Source organism: Pimephales promelas, chromosome 6, assembly GCF_988280905.1.
Source record: "Pimephales promelas chromosome 6, fPimPro1.hap1.1, whole genome shotgun sequence".
Lineage (NCBI taxonomy): Eukaryota > Metazoa > Chordata > Actinopteri > Cypriniformes > Leuciscidae > Pimephales > Pimephales promelas.
The window spans coordinates 23,904,174-23,927,018 of record NC_142774.1 but is presented as its reverse complement, the minus strand read 5'-3'; the positions used below and the strand labels follow the sequence as shown (position 1 = coordinate 23,927,018).

Sequence of the window (22,845 nt, the reverse complement as noted above, 5' to 3'; positions counted from 1 at the left end):
AGTATCATAACACCTGCCGAATAGTTGGTTCCATGAGAATATAAAACATTATCCCCCCACTGCTGTTTCCAAAATTTTTCATCTGCTGTACCCGAATGTGTTTCCTTTAAAAAAATTAAATTTGCCTTAAGTTCTTTACAAAATAAAAATAGTGCCTTGCGCTTTGTACTGTTTTTCAAACCTCTAACATTTAAAGAAGTAAACAAAACCGACATTGAACACTAAAAAACAAAAAAAAGATAATGCCTAATGTAACGCTCTTGAATTAACAAAAAAGCAGGAATGAGCAATTCTGCCCACAGTAAGCTATTAGGGCTCAACCAAACCTCCAGGTGTTAGTCAAAAAACTTGGGCTATTTAATCATATCAGTCTTTTCTTTCTTTTTTTTCAGTCTATTCAACAGCCCATATAACAGAAGAAACAGCAATTTGGGAAAAAACGCGTGATTCGTTTTTCAATCAACGTTGTGAAACGTACCATATTGCATCAAGGATAAACCTTTTTCCCATCAATGATCGCGTATCCTTCCTTCAAAAAAGCCTTCTTTCCGCGGCGCCTGGCTTCATCCACCCGTGGCCACAGCTTCTCCCTCGCCTCCCGATCTTCTTTGGAGAAGTCCTTTTTAAAGCTGATCTTCTTCTCTTTGCACACTCTGGCATCCCGACATCTTCCACACATCTTCCTTCACCGTACGCGGTCTTGGCATGTTATTATTCGTTGCACCTTTTATCCCCAAACGGTGAACGGTGTCAACATTCCGGCGGAGGTCGTCCACAGACATGGGGACCACTCTCGTAAGGATACCTATGACTTCGTCTCTGATCTTCTCATCTTCCTTCTCAGGTAACCCAAAGAGCCTGAGGTTCCATCTCCTCTTATATCTCGCAGCTTCCAAAACTTTCTCCTTCAGGGATTTGTTTTCTGTAGCCAGGAACTAAACTTGTCTTTGTAATTTCTCTATGTTTTCTTTATTTTCACCTGTGGCTTGTTTGATGGCGTCGGTGCGTTCTTCGATTTGTTCTGTATTTTGACTTCTTTGGCCTCAAACTTTTTCAAAGCTTCTTGAACATTTTTCATTCTCGCTTCAATGTTTTCCAGCTTCCCATCTAGACCGTCAAATCTTTTCATAACAGACTCAATAGCTTGCGTAAAGCTATTTGCATTCTCGTCCCCTGCCTTCGCGCCTCTCTTCCTCAGCTTTTTTGCTTGCGGGCTACTTACAGGAGTATGGTCGTCCTCGAGATTATCAAAAGATTGCTCCATTTCTTGGATTTCATGTTCACTCGTTTCACTCATATCCCTCAGCGCAATGGTGCCGTAGTCATGGTCGACGATAATAGCTTCGCGGAGTTTTTCCATTTTTTCCGGTATTAATTTCGGTGCAGTTAATTCGTCAAAAAGATCAATAGTTTGTCAAAACCGATTAAAAGTCATTTCCGTTACAATGTGGTTTGGTTTATTTTCCTTTTAAGTAAAGTAAAAGGCGTGAAAATTGAAATTTCCTTCAGTGCCTGCTGGAGACCAAACCGCTCACTCCGCCATCTTGATTCCTCCCCCGGAAGTAGTGAAGCTGTGCATAAAGCCAATTGCATTCTCTGTTGTGATGATACTGTAGGAAACATCATTTCCCCAATACTTTTGTGATAGTCATTCTGGCTATACAGTGTGAAGATCTGACTGAAAATATCTTCATAGCTGTGTTAACAATGTTGAATGAACTGTAAGGTTAAATATTTTGAGAGACAGTGTTTTTTTTTAGGTCCATCCTGGATTAACCAATTAGACTCAAATAGATGCAGTGTCCTTTGCTGTATGTAAAGTTAAATCTGTAATTTGAAGTGATTCATATTGTATGTGAAGTCAGTTTTTTTTCCATATTTTGGCCTCAATGATGCAGTCAGGTCATGAGACGTGGAGGCTGAGGAACTCTGAAAAACACACAAAAATGCTGTAACACATGTATTTGTACACACAAAAGTCTGTTGTTCTGTAACATCACTCACTGTTTTGTCTTAGATGGGCAAACTGGAAGGCACAACGCAGCAGGCGTACTGTAATTAGCTCGCTGAACCTTTTCGTCATTTCCCCTTGGCAGGATGGGGTCATGAGTCATGACTTGGTGGAAGAGGAGGCTGGACTGGTTGAGGAACTCTGAAAAACACACAAAAATGCTGTAACACATGTATTTGTACACATAAAGTCTGTTGTTCTGTAACATCACTCACTGTTTTATCTTAGATGGGCAAACTGGAAGGCTAAAAATACAAAAAATCGCCCCTCCCCCGTCATCAAATAATTTAAGAGCCTGAAAGGCTCTTTCAGGGTGAGAGTGAAACAGCCTTAAGCGAGAAATTTTGCACAGAGGCTAAAAAACATTTGCCTTGGCTCTAGAGCCCGTTGCTTTCGGTATGTCGCTCGTGACGAGCCCGGGTGCTGTTTCGGTGTTTTATTTGCATAAAAAAGCATTGTCTGCAAAACCACGGACACGGTGGCGTTTAAGCTTTGGCTTACGGAAATATTTTTATGAAACGCGTTTATAAAGACTCAGTGGGCTCCTTTGGTGCGGGTGGAAAAGTTTGGCGGCCCTAGGACCTTGTTCAGGGGTCGCAAGGTCAAAAAAGGGTCCGTGAGTTAGGGTTAGCGTAAGGGTTAGGGTTAGAGGCTGACAATGTTTTGACTTCGCTCAAGAGCCTGGCGCTTTCGGTATGTCGGTCAGGGCCCAATGGTCAGCTTGCTGAATTTGGAGCCCCTGGAACATTTCTGTAAAAATCCTACTCGCCCATTAAATTAATGTATTTGCCATAGTGGTTTCGTGGACACCGCTTCGCAATGGCCTATCAACTAGGGGGGACGACATTTTTCATCTCGCCACGGACCCCTGGTGCGGGTGGGAAAGTTTGGTGGCCCTGGGACCTCGTTCAGTGGTCGAAAGGTCGAAAAAGGCTGAAAAAAGCACATTTTAAAACTGACAGGGGTCAAAAAGGTCAAACTACCGAAACGAGCTGCTATAAGGATACGGAAGGTCGCAGGACCCCGAAACTTGGCGAGTTCCGTCGTCTAGGGACCTTGAGTCAGTCCCCAGAGTTTGAGGGCCCTAGCCGCTTTCTAAACGTTTCCTAACCCCCGTTCGTGATGAGCCCATTCATTGCGGATGGCGACAGAAAATGTGGATAGTGACTGGATTTTTTTATTTTTTATTATAAAACGGTTATTTCGAATCCTTGATTCTGATTGGTCAAGGGCTGTGCTTTATTCACGATAAAACACGGCTATGACCGATTCACCCAACGGTTCTATTGATCGCTGCGCGACACTGCGGTTCTATGTTGTTTTTATTTGAGCTTTCATGCATTTTACACATTGGAACGTTGTTGCTGTTGACGCTCAGGGATTATTTTTTCTAGCTGAAGGAAGGCTTTTAATGATTTTACTTCAAGAATGTTGAACTAATACATTGTTATTTAATATAATATTGTGTGGCAACCGTTTTATAAAAGCAATAAGGTACTCGAGGCAAATGCTGTATCGTGAATAAGTAACGGCTGAAGGGGTTACTCCGCTTCGCGACGTGCCTAACAACCCCCTTCAGCTGTTACTTATTCACGATACAGTACAGCCTCTCGTACCTTATTGCTTACTTAAACCACCTCTACTGTACTAACCCCACTCTATTGAACACATCACACATATTTTTCAAGTCATTTCAGTGTTTAGTTTATTTCATAACTGCAGTGCTTTTATGTGGTTTAACCTGTTGTGTGCTTTCTAACCCCAGTTCTTTCCTGGGATTCACCGGCTGAAAATATTGAAGTCGAAAACAAACTAACATTTATCAGCAGTGGGCCCATTCAATAGATTGCAGGTGAAATTTGTGTTCAATTGCAGCTTATTGCCTGCAATCTATTGAACGGGGATTCAGGTAGTGTCTTTGATAGACATTTTAATTATAGTTCCTGTAAAAAAATATTTTACTGCAATCAGCAGGGCCCCCGGGGTCTGTGGCACCAAGTGCCGTCCCAAAATTCCACTGTCCACGAACCCACTATTTCGTACAATGGAATGCCTCTATTTTTGCAGTCAGGTCTAAAGGCCAATTTATACTTCTGCGTCGAGGGTACGCCGTAGTGTACGGCGTTGGCTACGCACGTAGGCGACGCCGTTGTGAGCATTTATACTTCTGCGTTCAGGTCTTGGTTGCTCTGCAGTACTGCTCCGAAACGCTAGTTGGCGGCGGAGGGTTTTAATGTTCCACTGTGTTTAGATTCCTCGCAGCTAGGTTACTACAAGCAATAGCGACTGAAAGAGAGCTGATCATGTTGGAGTTGAAGCTTATTGAGGTGGAAAAACAGTTCACTTTAGTGAAATTACGGAAACTGAAAGGCAGAAATGAGAGAAGACGTCAGAGGAGATGGTACGTGTGGAAATGCGTGAGGTACGTGCAGAAATGCGTAGGAGGAAATGCGATGCTACCAAGCCGACCAATCACCGATCTTGCGGTCCGCGTCGTCGCGATGTGTAGTTACATTTTTGAAGAGGTGCGCGTCAGGCTTCGGCGAAGGGTACGCGATATGGGACGCGTCTGTGCGTATGCTACGGCGTACCTACCGTGCGCACCCTACGCAGAAGTATAAATTGGCCTCAAAGTCTCATGGCCCTCTATCAGAATCCAGAGTTTCAAGAAGATCAGAGAAACTTTTTTTTTTTGCACCGAAAAAGTCGACAGGGGTACCCCTTTGAGTTTTTTCGTGTCGAAATTTTGAGTTTCTCTGATCTTCTTGAAACTCTGGTTTCTGATAGAGGGCCATGAGACTTAGACCTGAGTACAAAAATGGAGGCTCTAGACCCTTCCAGAGCTGAGATATTGAGATCCCACGTAGCATTTATGCCATTATAAAAATAGTGGGTTGCAGTAAAATCCCGAGTGCAGTAAAATAGTTTTTATCATGACAGTAACTTTAATTAAAATGTCCAAAAAATACACTACCCAAATCCCCATTTAATAGATTGCAGGCAGGATTCTGTCCAATTGCAGCCTATTGCATGAACTTGCTATACTATTGCATAAGATAATGGTTATTATTTATCTTAATAAACACAAGCTTAACGTTGTTGTCTGATGAGGGCAATGAGACTTAGACCTGAGTGCAAGTCCTGGCTCTCTACACCTCTCCTGACCTGAGCTATGGACATCCCATGTAGCACATATTCCATTGTACTAAATAGTGGGTTAGTGGACAGTGGAGTTATCCACGGTTGTGCGCATCTATCTCTGTGTGGTGTGTTAGGACAGACAGCGCAATCTCTTCTGTTTTGTCGGACTTGTATGGTTTAAAACTTAAAAAAAAAACTTTTTTCCACTTTTACATAAATGTCTGAAAATGGTGTCCAACATCCAGCAAGAGAAAGTATCCTGTCAATTGTATCCTAACCAGGCATGTTACTGTCCCTCTGTGGAAGTGCAGCATATCTGTCCATCATGGAAAACAAACTTTAATAATTTTTTTGCCAAAATTTAATCTTGTGTCTTAAATTTCTGACATCAGTAATGTGCATGCTTCCATTTTTAATGCAGTCGATATAGGCTGCTAGGTTCTCTTACGAGAGGTTCTCTCGTATTGCGTAAGCTAGCTTATGCTACGGGAAAGATTCATCTTTGCTGAGAAGTTGAAGCCAAAAAATTATTCCATAATTTTGTAATCATTGTCAACGCAGTCTCTCTGAGGCAGACCGTGAGCGGGGCTAGCTAGCAGCACATTGGTTCGCTCAGAGAGAATGCACGAACCTATGGGAGAGCAGCGCTGAGCCCGCGGCCAATGAGCGGACGGCGCTCGCTCATTGCGTCAGAGCTCGCCGAAAAGGGCGTGGCTACAGTGTATAAAACTGGCTCTGCCAGGCTCGTTCGTTGATTCTTCATGATTCTTCATCATAGCGAGCTACACGCATCCGCTGTCCTGGGAAGAAGCCGCCGTCGTCGAAGAAGGCACCTTCTAGCGAGCTCCGGAGACTGAGGAAGCCGGCCGTCTGCCCCCTTTAGCCGTCCTGCAAGCTAGCGCCGTCCGACGCCGTATCCTTTTCCTATATTCCTCACAAAAGAGCTCGAGCGTCTTTTTCAAGATGCCTCGTTTCTGCGGCTCATGCCGCTCTCCACTCGAAGAAGGAGACCGCCACCCCATCTGCGCTCTCTGCCTCGGAGTGGAACATGCAGAGCTCGCCCTCGCCAACGGAGGATGCGACCACTGCGAAGACCTGCCTCTGTCCTCCCTGCGGGCACGACTGCAGGCGGTCAAGTCCGCTCCCGCGCCGCCTCTCACGTCGCCGCGGAAGAAGAAGCGCCGCTCCCAGAGGCCGCCGAAGCCCCCTGCGGATCCATGCGGGCCGCTGCCGCCACCCACCGACCGCTCTCCCTCTCCGCCCCAGCCGGACGTACAGGAGCCGCCGAGAGGGGATATACTGCCATGCCGCCCGTCGAGGACCCGGTCGCCGCTCACCTTTTTGCCCGCCCTCTGCTAGATGGCGGTCTTCCCCTACGCTTCCCTCTAAAGCGTGCAGAGCGACCTCCACTTTTCATGCCCGCGCTTACGCCGCCGCCGGACAGGCCGCTTCAGCGCTGCATTCCATGTCTGTCCTCCAAGTGCTACAGAGCGACATCTTGTGCGAGATGGCGAAGAGCGGTAGGAACCCGCCAACCCTTTCGGATTTGAGAAGCGCGACGGACCTCTCCCTTCGCGCCACTAAAGCCGCCGCACAAGCCCTGGGGAGATGTATGGCCAACCTCTGTGTCGCTGAGAGACACTTGTGGCTCACGCTGGCCGACATGAGAGATTCAGAACGCGCCGTTTTCCTCAACGCGCCTATCTCTCCGACCGGCCTCTTCGGATCTGCCGTCACGGGCATCGTCGAACGCTTCTCCGAGGTACAAAAAGTCACCCAGGCCATGAACATGTTCCTGCCCCGCCGCGCCAGCACTTCTGCAGGCCGCCGCAGACAGCCTCCTCCCCGGGGGCCTCGACCCAAGATCACGCTGAAGCCTGATCAGCAAAAGTCTGCCTAGCACAGCTGAGAAAAAGACGGCTCTCTCCCGCTGCGGCCGGACCGCCGTCAAAGTTTCGTCCTCTGCTAGTTCCCGAAGCCTCGCCGACTACAGTAGTGCTTACCGCCACAAACAAGCCGGTTTCTCTGCCCGCTTGCGAGCGACAAAAAGCCGTTTTCACGGCTACCCAGAGAGTTCACAAAAAGAGCATAAAAGCCTCAAGTGTAAAAAATGTGCCCACAAACATGTGTTCACGCATACACACAAGCACCATATGCCCCGTGTCTCCCACAGAGCCCAGTCTCACAGAGCGACCACTGTCCGCTCTAGTAGCAGAAAACATAAACACGCCCATGAGCCCGTGCGCGTGTCCCCCCTCTGCTCGCTCTGTCTCACGGCCCAAAAACTCCTCTCTGAGTGTAAGTCCCGTTGCCACACACACTCTAAGCGCGCCCACACACAGTGTTCAGCCCGCTATGTGCAGCAATCAGGGCGAAACTGCCATTCATCCGCTAGCCGCATGCTGCGAAGCGTGGGAAGCCATCCCCGGCATCTCCCCGTGGGTTTTAAGCATCATAAAGAATGGCTATCTATTACAGTTTCATTGCCGCCCGCCCCATTCGCGCGTTCGGCTCGAATCGACTGCCAGTCCAGCTGCGATGAACACGCTCCGCTCAGAAATAGCGAAGCTGCTGCAGAAGGGCGCAATAGAGAGAGTTCCGCCATCTATGACCGAGTCGGGTTTTACGGCCGTTATTTTCTTGTTCCCAAGAAAGACGGCGGCCTCAGGCCGATCTTAGATCTCAGGGCTTTGAACAAAGCGCTCATGAAGAGACCGTTCAAAATGCTCACAGTCAGAAAAGCCAGGAGAGTTCCCTACACATAAACTGTCTGGAGATGATAGCGGTCGAGAACGCGCTGCGGCGTTTCCTCCCGCGCATACACGGTCAGACAATACGGCCGTGGTATCTTACATCAACCGTCAGGGCGGGGTCAGATCCAAGAATCTCTTTCATCTGACGCGCCGCATCCTATTGTGGTCCCAGAGTCACCTGCTCTCGCTCAGAGCGACGCACGTACCGGGCCATCTGAACGACGGTCCAGACATGCTGTCCAGGAACCTTGTCTCCCCCGGAGAATGGTCCCTGCACACTCAAACAGTCCAAACATTGTGGCGCCTTTTCGGCAGAGCGGAGATAGATCTTTTCGCGTCAGAAGAGAACGCTCACTGCCCGATATTCTTTTCAAAGAGTGAGGACGCGTTAGCCCAGGATTGGCCCCGCCGCCCGCTCTATGCTTTTCCCCCGATTTCTCTGCTACCGCAGGTCATTCAGAGAATCAGGGACTCACGCCACTCGGTGCTCCTCATAGCCCCGCGCTGGGAGAATTGGTTTTGGTTCCCGGAGCTTACGCAGCTGTCACGGACAGCCCCGTGGCCCATTCCAATCAGAGCAGATCTCCTCACTCAAGCTCGCGGCTCGATCTGGCATCCCCATCCACAGCGCTGGGCGCTTCATGCATGGGTGACCAACGACTACTCGTCGACTTGCCAGAAGGAGTTCTGAACACGATCAAACATGCCAGAGCGGAATCTACTAGAAAGCTCTATGCTGCAAAATGGTCTGTGTTTTCTAGATGGTGCACCGACAAAAACTTGGACCCACGGACGTGCGAGGTTTCGTCTTTGCTCGTGTTCCTTCAGGAGATGCTGGATAAGGGCAGGTCCCCATCCACTCTAAAGGTTTACGTGGCAGCCGTCGCGGCGTTCGTTGAACCCCGGCGCGCCCAGTCTTTGGGCAAAGACGAGCTAATTATCCGCTTCCTCAGGGGAGCCAGAAGGATGAACCCCCCTCGCCCCCCCACGGTGCCGGTCTGGGATCTTTCTATAGTTCTAGAAGCTTTGAAAGCCCCACCGTTCGAGTCCGTGGAGCTAAAATACCTCTCGCTAAAAAACGTTTTTCTGACTGCCCTCGCCTCAGTAAAACGCGTGGGGGACATTCACGCGCTGTCTTCTAACGCCGCGTGCCTTGAGTTTGGACCTAATGACTCCATTGTCATTCTGAAACCTAGACATGGTTATGTCCCAAAAGCGATTGGTACCCCCTTCAGGGCGCAAGTGATCTCTCTATCGGCGCTGCCTGCATCCGATAGCGAACGTGACACGGATCGCCTCTGCCCGGTCCGGGCTCTGAGAGTGTACACTACACGCGCTGCTGCGTTCAGACGCTCGGAGCAGCTGTTTGTGTCGTTCGGCGGCCGCACCAAGGGTCTAGCCGCCTCTAAACAGACACTGTCTAGGTGGATAGTGGATGCTATTGCTTCTGCTTACGCCTCAAAAGACCTGCCTTGCCCGCTGGGCGTCAGGGCTCATTCCACCAGAGGCATGGCCTCGTCGTGGGCATGGTCCTGCGGAATTTCCATTCACGACATTTGTGTGGCTGCGGGATGGGCCTCCCCCTCCACTTTTATCAGATTCTATAACTTGGAAGTTCCCGCCTTACAGGCTAAATTACTGGCGGTCTAGTACTATACAGCTCTCCTTAAGAAGCTGCACTATTGGGAGTCCTGTCACAACCGGTTCGCCCCTTGTGCTTCCCCACTATGTGCTTATGTGTTATACGTTCACAGCCCACTGTGCCGGCCGCCTTAAGGGCGTTTTGCATTAGATGATAACGGCCGCTATGCTGGCCGCCTTATTGTCTTCTTCCACCTTAAGATTCCCCCGGTGTTTTCCCCCCTGGGATGCTTAGTGGTTACATAGCGCGCACGGCGTTGACCAGATGTTCCCGTAGCGTAAGCTAGCTTACGCAATACGAGAGAACCTCTCGTAAGAGAACGAATCGGTTACCTAACGTAACCTCGGTTCTCTCTAGATGAGGGAACGAGTATTGCGTTCCCGGCCGTGCTTGCGCCATCAGCGTTTCGCTTCATGCTGAAAGAAATCAACGAACGAGCCTGGGAGAGCCAGTTTTATATACTGTAGCCACGCCCTTTTCGGCGGGCTCTGACGCAATGAGCGAGCGCCGTCCGCTCATTGGCCGCGGGCTCAGCGCTGCTCTCCCATAGGTTCGTGCATTCTCTCTGAGCGAACCAATGAGCTGCTAGCTAGCCCCGCTCACGGTCTGCCTCAGAGAGACTGCGTTGACAATGATTACAAAATTATGGAATAATTTTTTGGCTTCAACTTCTCAGCAAAGATGAATCTTTCCCGTAGCGTAAGCTAGCTTACGCAATACTCGTTCCCTCATCTAGAGAGAACCGAGGTTACGTTAGGTAACCGATTAGATTTTTTTTGTCTATTATAGGAAATAAACTTGTATGAGCCTAGTAAAATATTTTAAAGTTGATAAAATAGCATAAACTATGTACAAAAAAATTTAAAACAATGGATCATCAAAATACATTTGCATCTATTCACCACTGCCACACAAATGACTAATGAGTGCCACAGAATCCCATCCTAACTATGATACAGAAAAAAGATTTGATATTTATATTATTAATGATTATTATAATTGTCTTGCTCTTTCCTGTACATGTCTCTATCATGTATCATGTTCTTATTTTTCTAAACAGTTTGTTCAGTTGTACCCTAACTGATGAAAAGAAGATGTGATCAGTCACTGGTGTTGCTTTTTCTCAACAGACAGAAAAATAAGTGGTGACATTCCATTCTTTAGTCCTAAAAAACAAATAAACACAAACAATTAAAATTAAGTTGCTTTAAAGGAGAGTCGGGTTGGGTGATGGATGGTTTACTCTGACATCCTCAGCGTCCACTGTCGTGCAGATTTAGCTCCAACCTCAAACCCACCTGCCTATAATTGACTATAAGTAAACTTGAAGACTTTTGTTAAAATGTTTTTTTTAAATGTAGGTGTGCTTGATTAAGGAAGAAAACTCGCCACCTCAAAAGGAGACCTAAAAAGGGAGAGTTTCCAGTTCCTGATTTACATGTACAAAGCAGCACAGTACATTATATTATATACAAATTGAAGTATTATATATTTAATATTGCAGTACATCATATAGGCTAAGCACAGACCAAAAACATTTTTTTTAACTTATATTATCAACAACAGCCTTTAAATGACCTTTAGAAAGGCATGTTTTCTTTTGAGCCTTTGCCAGTGATGCTTGATTTCTTTCAAGACAACATATTGTGAAATTCTCCCCATCCCATATATGAAGAATAGATGACATGTTGGTGATATATGTATATAAAAAAAATCTTATATAAGGTACATGAAATAATAAGACACAATCCTGTCACTTTTTTGTTAAATTTCAGTTTTATTGATCAATAATAGACATTATTAAAGTATAAGTAGCCTAAAAGGTAAAACAAGCTTATAGTCAAGAAATAAAACAAGTTGAAAAAATCAGTCAATAAGTCAGCAGGCTAGCTTACAACGTTAAAGTTAAATAGCCTATATTGCCCTCAGCCAAAACGTTATTCCAGGGAACTTAATCATAAATTAATGAGACCAAAGATCTACCTTTTGACATACACAAGCCAATTTAATTTCATGTTTAACCACCAGGCAGAGAGCCCGCGGCAAACGTCAGAATGACTAGCCGAGTTAAAGGGTTAGTTCACCCAAAAATGAAAATTAAGTCAATAATTACTCACCCCCATGCTGTACCGACCCCGTAAGACCTTAGTTCGTCTTCGGAACACAAATGAAGATATTTTTGATTAAATTTGAGAGCTGTATAACTACCACATTGGCTCCTAAAGGACTGCCTCTTGACGGCCCAGAAAGTCAATGAAGAAAATGTTTAAATATCCCAAGTGACTACCGTGGCTCAACTATATGTTTATCAAGCGACGCGAATACTTTTTGTGCGAAAAAACAAACAAAAATAACGAGTTTATTCGACTATTTCTTTTCTTCCTTGTAGGCCAGAACGAGACTTCCTTAGATTTCCACGACGCATGCGCGAGAATTGCGATCTGAAGTGGTGTAAGCTGGTGTAAGCAGATCGCAATTCTCGCGCATGCGTCGTGGAAATCTAAGGAAGTCTCGTTCTGGCCTACAAGGAAGAAAAGAAATAGTCGAATAAACATATAGTTGAGCCACGGTAGTCACTTGGGATATTTAAACATTTTCTTCATTGACTTTTTGGGCCGTCAAGAGGCAGTCCCTTAGGAGCCAGTGTGGTAGTTATAGCCTACAGCTCTCAAATTTAATCAAAAATATCTTCATTTGTGTTCCGAAGACGAACGAAGGTCTTACGGGGTTGGTACAGCATGGGGGTGAGTAATTAATGACTTAATTTTCATTTTTGGGTGAACTAACCCTTTAAGGCTGTTCCAGGCGGGCTAGCTAGATGTGCTGCTGATCCCTGGATCTGACAACTCCGAAAATGTCAGAACATTTTTTTTAAAAAGGCGCTATCTTTATAAATAAACCACAGATTTGAGCTTTAAACAACTATTTTGTCGACTTAAAAACTCTTAAAATTACATTTCATGACAAAATAACAGTAATATTTATTAATATTTATACAATTTCGCGGACCTCTCCTCTGCTATTGACGCAGCCTACTATGAAAAGCGCTAAACAAATAAACGTTTTACTTGAAAAGCGCTAAACAAATAAACCTATTACTCGACGCCAGTCCAAAGCTGGTGCGTTAGTGTAATGTTAACTTCTCTCTACCAATCAATCAGATGCTCCGGTGAGTGAAATACATGAAGCGAATGGTGATTATTCAAACATGAAATGGGAAGGTTTAAGGGTTTAACCTAACTATCACTCTGGGTTTGACTTGGCTGGCAAAACCGAATCTCTTCTTTGTCACGCATTAAAAATAAAAGTTAGGTATGCAAATTTTGGGGTGGGACACATGCCACATTTTTCAATATTGAGGGGGACACGTCCCCCCGGTTCCTACGCCAGTGGTTATGACAATGACAACAATTGTGGTATATGTTTTTTTGTTTGTTTGTTTGTTTGTTTGTTGTGTTTTCCTTTACGAGCATTTAATGAAAAATAATAATAATTAAAAAAAAAAAAGCAACTGCAGAATCCGACCCTTCCGCCTTGCGCTCGCGAGAGTTTTTGACATACGTCGGCATGACATCAGAGCCAGGCGGACCGTTCTCGGACACATTTCTAACCAAGTGGTCCTCGATGCAGAGCCAAATGGGAGGAGCTGGAGCTCAAGCTCCTCCCCTCACTGGAGCTCCAGTTCCTCCCCTCGCTGGAGCTCCAGCTTCACCGCGCACGCGCAGGTTAACTTCCGAGCATTCGGCATGATTTCAAAAGCAACATATTTCAGCGCCAGCTTGATTTTTATTGAACACACAAAAAAAAAAATACTCTGTTAGTTAGCAAGAGTTGGCTCTGCATCGAGCACCATCTCATTTTATGTGGCGTGAGAGTCACACACCACCCGAAATCCGATCGTTCAGACTGAGACATATGTCCCGGTATTTGAATAGGATTTTAAACCACATATGGATGTAGCTTGCCTTGAAACGGATTTCATGTGCTTTTCTGGGCTGACAATCTGAACGTATGTTGGGATAAGAAATAGAAGGAAGAATTGCAGTATGGGCTAGCTCTCTTAATTTTTTTTATTTTTGTAGTTCTTTAAAGCACTTAGTCAGTGGCAGTTATAAAATGTGCTGTATAAATAAAATCAACTTGAACTTGAATCTTATCTACCAGTGGGAGTACTATGTAAAAAAAAAATTGGTTGAGTTCTGTGAAGAGAAATGTTATGTGTTATATGAAGTGTGTACTTCAATGTACTTCTTATTATAGGCTACCATTAAAATGTGAAGCGGATGCATAATCTCAGCACATTTGTTATCTTGTTTTTCCTCTAGACTAGTGTGGGAAGTCACACAGCTGGTTTTAGAGTACTGGACTGCTTGTTTCCATTTCATTAAAATAGCTTAACCCGTTTAATCCCACCGGTCACAATTGTGACCGCAGCTTTTTTCTTATTTCTGGAAGCTCTAAAAATGTTGTTATTGACTTTGGGCAAGAAATTCAACTTTTAAATGACAAAATAGACTGTCTTGATTAAAATCAATTAATGTCATGTGACTAGTGTGAAAGGTCACATGACCAGATCAGGTCACTTCCTGCTTGCACATCTAGAAGAAGATTTCTTCCTCAGACTACTAAAATAAGTAGTATATAAAACATCTTAATTTACAGATAGAACTATCAAATTTTGTACATATGTTCTTTAAAGGGTCTACTACTGATATATTTTGAGAATTATACTCCTGCATTTATATTTTGCTCGTAAGACTTGTAAATTTGTTTACGGTCACAATTGTGACCGGTAGTATAACAGTATAGCAGTGCTTCAATTAAAAACACAGGTACAGTATAGGCAGATATTGGCGGGTATTGGCAATCCTACACTGAATATGCCACATCTGTGATGAGGATGGATGATCACGGCGAAGGAGAAGTGCTCACTAACACAGATTTAGACAGCTTTGTGAACAATATTTGATAGAAATAGGCCTTTTGTGTACATAGAAATGGTCTAGATCTTTGAGTTCAGCTCATGAAAAATGGGGGCAAAAACAAAAGTGTTGCATTTATAATTTTGTTTAGTGCAGTTATCAGTATCCCAGAAACGTTCAATGTGTTGGACCTTCTGGACGTGCATGACCCCCTTCCCCCCACCCCAAATTGAAAGTGACTGTAATAGTGATGGCTCAGATAGGGAGTCCCAGGGTGGAACGGCCCATTTGCCAGGTAGACTATTGAATGGCGATGCAGATGTGATCTGGAGGATTGTGCAGATGTTCATGAGAACCAAATGGTGTGCCTCACACATGACCACAAACAACCCTTTCTACAACATTCGGCCCATCTTCAGTGCACTGAAAGAGTGCACACACATCTACCTGAAACTGGCCTAGGACAGTTTCGGCCTAGGCCTAGGACTGGCCAAGTGTAGACATGGTCTAGCCCATAGGGGTCTAGACGAACAAGCAGAAGTTCCTCCAGGGTGTAACTTTGTTCATGACAACCTTTTCACCTCACTAAGCCTTCTTCACGAAATGACAAAACGAGATATTGGATGTCTTGTAATGAATTGTGTCAATAGGTCAAATTGAAGAATTTGAATGAATTCTGACTATGTAGTTTCCCACCGGTCACTATTGTGACCGAGTATAAAACCTAATATTTCACTAACTTAACCAACATAAAATCAAAAAAGGCATATTGTTTGAGTGTTAGGGAGGTCTAAGGAGTAAAATGCATGTACTCAAGTTGCAAGAAAAAATTTGGGATTAAACGGGTTAATGCATAGCCTATAACATGAAGGTTGAGTCTATCCAATACAGTCAATTGTACACTTTAATTTACAATATATATATAAAAAATACAACTGGCCTATTGGAGTAGCTTATGCTTTTACATTAACGTACAAAAAGGGCAGATTAGGTAACCTGGTCTTATTTTTTATTTAATGAATTAATCAGATGATTTATTTACACAATCTTTTTTTAGATTAATTTACAACAAATAACTCGCGTTACTGCGGTGGACAAAATAAACGTGCACACATTGCCTTTGTCTAGTAATTTACATAATCATATAGCAGACGCTTTTGTCCAAAGCGGCTTTAAAAGTGAGGAAAACAACGAAACTGTTCATCGTAATTAAGAGAAAAGAATACATAGATACAAAGTTTTCAACAGTTTTTAGAAACACGCACAGATAGTGTGAGCAATGTTCTAAGTGTTTACGCGTTTGTCACAGAAACGATAAATCATTGTATAATTTATCATAATCATGACAAATCTTAGAGTAAAATATAATATTATGTTTGCCAGCACCTTGCGCATCAAAACAAACTTGTCCTTTCATCACGGGTGAAACTCGCACTAACATTAACAGGCTTGATAGCGCGTTATGTTCTGTCCACTAGTTCCAGCGAGGGTGAGCTAGAGCTCTAGCTCTTCCCATTGGAAGCTGCAGCGAAGCCCCGCCCACTAAATTTAGCGAGGTGGAGCTGGAGCTCCAGAAAAGGGGGAGCTTGAGCTCTAGCTCCTCCCATTTGGCTCTGCATCGAGCACCATCTCTTTCTAACCGGCATGCATCTCGCGCTGATAACCGGTGATCGATTCTGCGCAGATTTTGCCGATTTTGCTCATCTCAAACAAGCCTAATCTCTGGTTAAAGGAACACTCCGACTTTTTGGGACTTTAGCCTATTCACCTTACCCCCCAGAGTTAGATAAGTCCATACATACCTTTTTCATCTCCGTGCGTGCTATAAGTCTGTTTGACCCACCCACCGCTAGCCTAGCTTAGCACAAAGACTGGATGTGAATGGTTGCAGCTTTCATACTGATCCAAATGAGTGGCAAAATAACGCAAACGTTTTCCTATTTACACAGGGCCGGCGCTCCGCACACGCACATCACGCACTGCGCGTAGGGCACCAAGTGCTTGGGGGGGCACCAAAAAATCTGGGTGGTGAAAAATCATCACAATAGGCTACTAGTATAAATAACAAATACAATACGTCTAAAGCATGTTAATATACAAAAGCAATACAAAAGTAATATAGGCCTAGACCAAATTAGTGGAGAAAAAGGTGAATCTCCTGTGCCACTCTCCCTCTGGTGCCCCCCCTTCCCCACCTCGCAGTGGTCTGTTCCTCAATCAGTGTCAAATTTGGCAGACACCTGATCGACATCAGACATGGTCTCTAAAGAGTCGGGGGCGGAAAAAAGGAAAAAGAAGAGACAGTGGGATGATACTTGTTTGCAGGTAAGACAATGTTTTAAATAAAAGTGTTAGTTTTGTAGGCACCCTTGCTTCGTGTATGCATGTCCAGAGGGGCGTCGCTAGTTGTGCAAATGATCCAGGGCTTTGCCCTGCATGTAGAATTTTTTATTTTAACGGGGGTCCGGGGGTTTCTCCCTGGGTTTTTTTTTTAACTTGGGCTGTTTAAGATGCAGTTAGTTTGTTTGAGAAGAAAAGGAAGATCGCTTAGATATGTTTTTTCGTTGTTGTTCTATCGGATAATGCGGTCAAAGGCCCAAGGGCGACATCTATTGGTGAAACTGCAATTAAAAAAAAAAAACACAATCTCACTGTTTGTATATTTTCATATGGAGTTGTCAAATTATTAGGGCTGGGAAAAGCGTAATCACATCCAAAATAAAAGTTTCTACATGAGTACTGTGTATAATTATTTTGTATATATAATATACACACATATATATTTAAGAAATATTTGCATGTATATACTGTATATATTAATAGATAATTTATATTATATATATATATATAAATTAAAATATTTTATATATAAATAACAAATATTTCTTAAATACATATACAAAATAATTATACACAGTACACACACATAGGCCTAAATCATTAATGTAGACACAAACTTTTATTTTGGATGCGATTAATCGCGATTCATCTTTTCCCAGCCCTACAAATTATGTACAGAATTATTATACTGTGCCTCATCAGACCTCTTTTAAAGGTAGAATATAGTTTTGAATTTTAAATGTTCCAGTGACACATAGGCCTATATTATATAAAAGACTAATGTGTGCAATATTTTTGTATACGATGGTTATTGATTTAGTACAATCCGTGAATATTTTGTCTTGTATTTCTGAATGCAGGGTCAATGCTAAAATACATGCAAGGAGCAACTCAAGGCCAGGAGGAAGAACCATCAACCAGCAGTTGTAGCCAGTTCCAAAAATGTGTTTTTAGTAATTGTGGTGGTTTTTGGTATTTATAATTTTAACCTTTTTATTATTTATTTCTTTTCATATTTGGTGCCATTGTTAATGTAAATGTATTTATTTGCAGCAGTTATTTTGGAAGTAAAGAGAACCTAACTAAGAAATTCTGAATGGTTGTTATTCCTTGGGTGAGTGGGTGGTGGGGGTGGGGGGGGGGTGTTAAGGGGGCACCACCAAGCATTTGTGCTTAGGGCACCCAAATGGCTAGCGCCGGCCCTGTATTTACATGTTGTGGTTTGTATAGTCACAGAGTGTGCAAATATCATGGCCATATGAGACACAGACATCTTTTGACCGTATAAATACTATATTTTCTGAAGGGGAAGCACTGCTACTTGGGCAGAGTGATACCCATCACCTGAGACGCACTGTGACGAGGAGCAGAGAGTTCGCTTCGCTCAGTGTTGGAGTAAAGAGTCAGCAATTACTAACGTTAGATAGAAAAGCATATAGTTTATCATGGGTGTTTGCTTTATTGTATGAGCTGTGACAATAAACAGGGGAGACCAGGTAATACAGTGTTTCATTGATTTCCAACCAAAAACGCACCCAGATTTATAAATATCACATGAATAAATAATTATTATTACAGGAATCAATATATTTTAAATGCAATTTATTAGCTGAACCAAATGTATTCAACAGTAGCCTATAATACACACTCAAAAAAATGATGTGTTGGCTTTACTTAACTTTTTTTTGTAAACTGGTTCCACCGGTTCCACATAACTTTGTTTTGTTAAACAAACAGAATTTGTTCATGTAACTTCAACATCATGGAAGTCATTTTAAGCCATCCAATCAAACTCTGAGCTGAGTGTTAAAGTTAATGAGACAATTAAGTGAATAATTGAGTGATGATTGAGCATTATTGAAGACACCTGATGTTAACAAGCAGAATCACTGAAGGAGAAAATCACAAATTGTAAGCCACCGTTATGGAGATCAGTGTCTGCTTTAGTTGGGCTCTTGACCCCTATATTATTAACTTTATATTATGTTTGGCTGTACATGAGTTATAACAGCCAGATGATCACATAGAAAAGGTGGCACTGTGGATTGAACCACCAAACTTCCGGTTTGTAGTCAAACTGCATGAACCACTGTTACGTTTACCTTGTGGTTCATACCAGCACTGCTTTTCTAAAACATACAATTTTAGCCTTTTCAATGAAATTCAAATGATTAAATCAATAAACAAAAACATTTTCTGGGTGCATTCTGGGTGCCACTAATCAAAATTCATTCATGGCTCCCATCATGCATTGCAGCATGAATAAATAATGAGCTTAAGACACCTAAAGCAGAATCACAAGGGAAAAAAAATCTAAAATTTTAAGCCACCGTTATGGAGATGAGTGTTTGCTTTAGTTGGGCTCTTGACCCTTTTATTATTAACTTTATATTTTAATTTGCTGTTGCATCTGAGTAATACCTGCCAGATGAACAAAGATAAACAATTTTAAAATGATGATGGACCTACAATGACATTCATCATTTGAAATTTATGTCTGTGATTTATTCTGTTGGTTAGTGTATAACTGAGATTCTGCATAAATATCCGGAATGTTAAATATAATATAATGGATTTTTCAAAAGTTGTATTTTTACAAAAAAACATTTCTTTAAGGCACACACAGACCTCAAGATTCAGTCAATGCTTCTCAACAACGGTGACAAGTAGAATATTCAATTAGGAAAAGTAAATTACATAGACAATTCAGATCATAATTTATTCATACCGCAATGCATGATGGGAGCCATTAATGAGTTGTGATTGGGGCAACAAGGACTATTAATGTCACCACGATTGAGATAGAGAGGCTGATTATTGATATCTGTTTCTACATAAAGATTAAAGTGATTTGATCAGAATAGTTTTATTAAATATTTTCTGTTATAAGAAACTACAAATATGCTGTATAATCACTAAACTGTTGCTCGCAAGTTAATCCTAACCATCAGAATTACGAATTTTTGGAATTTCACGATCACAGCTTGATTATGTCAAAACATAACCAACACTATCGGATCACAGTTTTCTTTGTACATTTGACTGTTATAAATCAATAACAGCAGCGAAACAAAGTTCAAAGTAAAAGTATAAGGATCAAGAGCCCAACTAAAGCAGACACTGATCTCCATAACGGTGACTTACAATTTGTGATTTTCTCCTTCAGTGATTCTGCTTGTGATCATCAGGTGTCTTCAATACTGCTCAATCATCACTCAATTATTCACTTAATTGTCTCATTAACTTTAACACAGCTTCAGTGTTCATTTAACCCTCAGCTCAGAGTTTGATTGGATGGCTTAAAATGACTTCCATGATGTTGAAGTTACATGAACAAATTCTGTTTGTTTAACAAAACAAAGTTATGTGGAACCGGTGGAACCTGTTTACAAAAAAAAGTTAAGTAAAGTCAACACATCATTTTTTTGAGTGCAGTATAATTGCATTACTATAGGATAGAATAAGGGGAAAGTAATAGCACAAATTGTTTTTGCACAATGAACTCACAGCCTATCGTACCCTTTTGCACGCTCAAGTTCGTTATTTCCATGGTTATTTCAAATTTAGGCTACTAGGCGCGCTGCGCGCAGGGTGCAAGTTCAACGCGGTGAATGCGCTCGTTTTTTTTCCCCAAGCGCGTCCGCACCGCATCAAGATAAAAACATATTCATACCCTAATCATATAATAGTGTCACTAACGTTACATTAGATCTGGCTAAAGGCACTGTTACAGTAGGTCATCTAAAAACATAACGGAACACTTACCTCAGCCGCAGGTGATCCACTTGTCCTGTGCTATCGATGGGATGGCCGTATCCTTCAGCACATTATGGTCCGTGTGGCAAATTCCATTTTTTAAAATAGTCGTCCATTGAAATGTACCGAGCAAACATAATGTCCCTTGATAATCCATTTAGGTGTGTTTGGATAAATATCCAGAGTAAGTTAGCCATTTCTTCATCCAGTCAGCGTTTAGTTGGAATTCTGTGAAACATGGTATTACCTCCCCTGTTTACTGTCGCAGCTATTTACAATAGAGCGAAAACCCATGACTCTAAACTACGCTTTTACTATTTATAAATTGCTGACTCTATTACCCAAACACCGAGCGAACTCTCCGCTCCTCACCACGGCGTGTCTCCGGTGATGCGGTTATTACGCCGTCAAAGTAGCAGTGCTTCGCCTTCAGAGAATAGTTCCCAGGTTTTATACGGTTAAAAGATGTCTGTGTCTCATTTGACTTTGTTATTTGTACATTATGTGACTATACAAATCACAACATGTAAATAGGAAAACGTTTGCGTTATTTTGCCACTCATTTGGATCAGTATGAAAGCTGCAACCAGTCACATTCAGTCTTTGTGCTAAGCTAGGCTAGCGGTGGGTGCGTCAAACAGACTTATAGCACGCACGGAGATGAAAAAGGTATGTATGGACTTATCTAACTCTGGGGGGTAAGGTGAATAGGCTAAAGTCCCAAAAAGTCGGAGTGTTCCTTTAAAGGAGATCGCAATTCTCGCGCATGCGTCGTGGAAATCTATTAAAGTCTGGTTTCAGGCCAACAAGGAAGAAAAGGAATAGTCGAATAAAGTCGTTATTTTTGTTTGTTTTTCGCACAAAAAGTATTCTCGTCGCTTGATAAACTTATAGTTGAGCCACTGTAGTCACATGGAATATTTAAACATTTTCTTCATTGACTTTCTGGGCCGACAAGAGTCATTCCCTTAGGAGCCTATGTGGTAGTTATCAACACAGTCTCATCCCAAAAAGTCATATAACTGACGTCTTGGGGCGTATTTTGACCATACGTCAATATCCGCCTTTTTAGGGCCCCCTTAAACGTCGCTAGATGGCGATCCCGGGCCGTCATACAACTGACGCTTTACCTTTAACGTCAGTTAGGTGAGTTTAGGGTTAGGGTTAGGTTTAGGTCTGGGGTAGAGTTAGGATCCCATAACCTCATCTACCGACGTTTAAGGGGGCCCTAAAAAGGCGAATATTGACGTATGGTCAAAAGACGTCCCAAAACGTCAGTTATATGACGTCTTGGGATGAGACCGGGTTGTAGTTATACAGCTCTCAAATTTAATCAAAAATATCTTCATTTGTGTTCCGAAGATGAACGAAGGTCTTACGGGGTTGGTACAGCATGGGGGTGAGTAATTAATGACTTCATTTTCATTTTTGGGTGAACTAACCCTCTAATTTTTTTTTTAATTTTAATACAAATATTAATAATGTTTATATTAGACAAATCTTAAAGAAAAAAAAATGTTTCACCTAAGGCATTGATGAAATAGAAACGGGATTTGCATTACCGTTTTTCAGATTTTGTGGTCAGATATTAATAAATATGTAATTCCTAATAAATAAGTCAAAGAAACTCATTTTAAAATAATAAATATATTATCCTTGCAATGATTTTATCAGTAAATTTAAAGAAGGGGTTTCTCCTTTATGCTGTTTTTGTATAGGAAACAGAAACAATTGTAAATTTATTTTTAAGTTGTAATTATACCAAATTATTTTTTTTATTTGTTAGGTGTTTTAACCACTATAGGTGTGTTTAATCACTATAACTGATATAATGGTCTTGTTTATGGATTGTGATATGGTACTGGAAATGGATAATATAACTAAAAATATTGTTATTTTACATGCTTCATCCATTCATAACTGTAATGGTCACCAGGTGGAGTGCCCTTGAGAGTCACCAGAGGGCACTCCACACTAGATGTTCATGTTTCACTCACAACTACATTTCCCAGAACTCACTGCCCAGACTCATCATCACTGATCACATTTACCTGTACCTCATTCACTGATTGCATTTACCTGTCTCATCCTGTTAATCTGTCTATATATACCTTGTGTTCACATTCACTCACTGCGAAGTCTTGTTGTACTGTGTGTCTGCACTTCTGAGCGTTCTTGTGGTTTTCTTGTCTCCTGGTTTTTGATATCGTGCCCTGTTCCCTGGATTTCTCTCTTGCCACTGGTCCCTGCCTGTTTTGTTTGTTTCTTTGTTTCTCTGTT

The 22,845-nt window shown here is 42.6% G+C and overlaps 1 long non-coding RNA gene across 1 annotated transcript; it reads left to right on the top strand.

The window, feature by feature from the left end:
* Window positions 1-16,420: 16,420 nt before the first annotated feature.
* LOC148978577 (uncharacterized) lies at window positions 16,421-17,736 on the top strand. Its single transcript, XR_016169025.1, has 2 exons — window positions 16,421-16,794; window positions 17,670-17,736. It is a non-coding gene; the product is annotated as an uncharacterized LOC148978577 (long non-coding RNA).
* Window positions 17,737-22,845: the final 5,109 nt, after the last annotated feature.